General features: G+C 47.7%; 1 protein-coding gene across 1 annotated transcript in view; it reads right to left on the reverse strand.

Moving 5' to 3' along the window:
* The window catches only part of LOC105449146, a 2,944-nt gene that overhangs the window by 1,425 nt on the left and 567 nt on the right, over nucleotides 1-952 (reverse strand). The window lies entirely within an intron of this gene.

A 952-nucleotide genomic window follows, 5' to 3' on the forward strand; every position in this document is an offset into this window, starting at 1 on the left:
TCGGATGTGCCGTGCATGAGCGCACGAATTTCAGCCGCTAATATTGGTTAACTTAAGTCCTTTATAATTTGAAAAGTATTATAGCCTCGAAATTTTTGTATTATTTAAGATTTTCGTCTTAAAATTATCTTAGGAACACGTTCTTAAAAGGAAATCCAGTAGAGGTGGGACACCCTGTATATTATTTGTATTTATTTATTTATTATTTATATATTATTTATGTATTTATATATTTATGTATTTATGTATGTACGTATATATATATATTGCGACCGCACGCGTAGGTGCGAGGCAATCCTGTCGGGAGTTCGCACGTCCGGATCGAGCAGAGTTCGCGTCCCGATCGGAGACACAAGCAACTGAGATGTTACAATAATCGTCTCCGCGAATGTAAGCGGAGTTTGGGCGCCAGGCCCGCGTGAGCGAACCAAATTTTGATAGTATACGAGCTATCTCCGATCTTCGACGCACAGCCCGATAGGTCGACGTAATTTAAATTCTCGCGAAAAATCCGGACGGGCGAACAACGACGGCGCGGAAGGCCGGCTAACCAGCTTCAACAATGGTAGAGGGGCGGTTCGTTAGGTGGAGACTTAGAAGAGCGAAAAGGGAAGAAAATAATTGCTCCTGTATTTAATAGTAATTAAGAGAACATGTATTTTCAATGGTCTCGCGGGGCGAGAGAATACAGAGGCGAGTACCTCGCGTGGTACTCGCGGGATGCGCGGGAGGGAGCGCGCAAAGAGCCCTGGGGAACGCGTATTCCGGCGCCGATCCTTGGCGGACTAACGCCACGCCAGGATGCCTGTACGAATTACAGACGACCGCGGGAGAGATAAGTGACACGGGTGATCGGCACGCGAGCGCACGCGGTTCACGCGTTCGCGGCGTGCATGGGCACGTGGCCAGAGATCTACGGCGAATCTCGTCTTTCGCGACACAAGAAAGTTAA

This window comes from Wasmannia auropunctata, unplaced genomic scaffold, assembly GCF_000956235.1.
Source record: "Wasmannia auropunctata unplaced genomic scaffold, wasmannia.A_1.0 LD336078.1, whole genome shotgun sequence".
Lineage (NCBI taxonomy): Eukaryota > Metazoa > Arthropoda > Insecta > Hymenoptera > Formicidae > Wasmannia > Wasmannia auropunctata.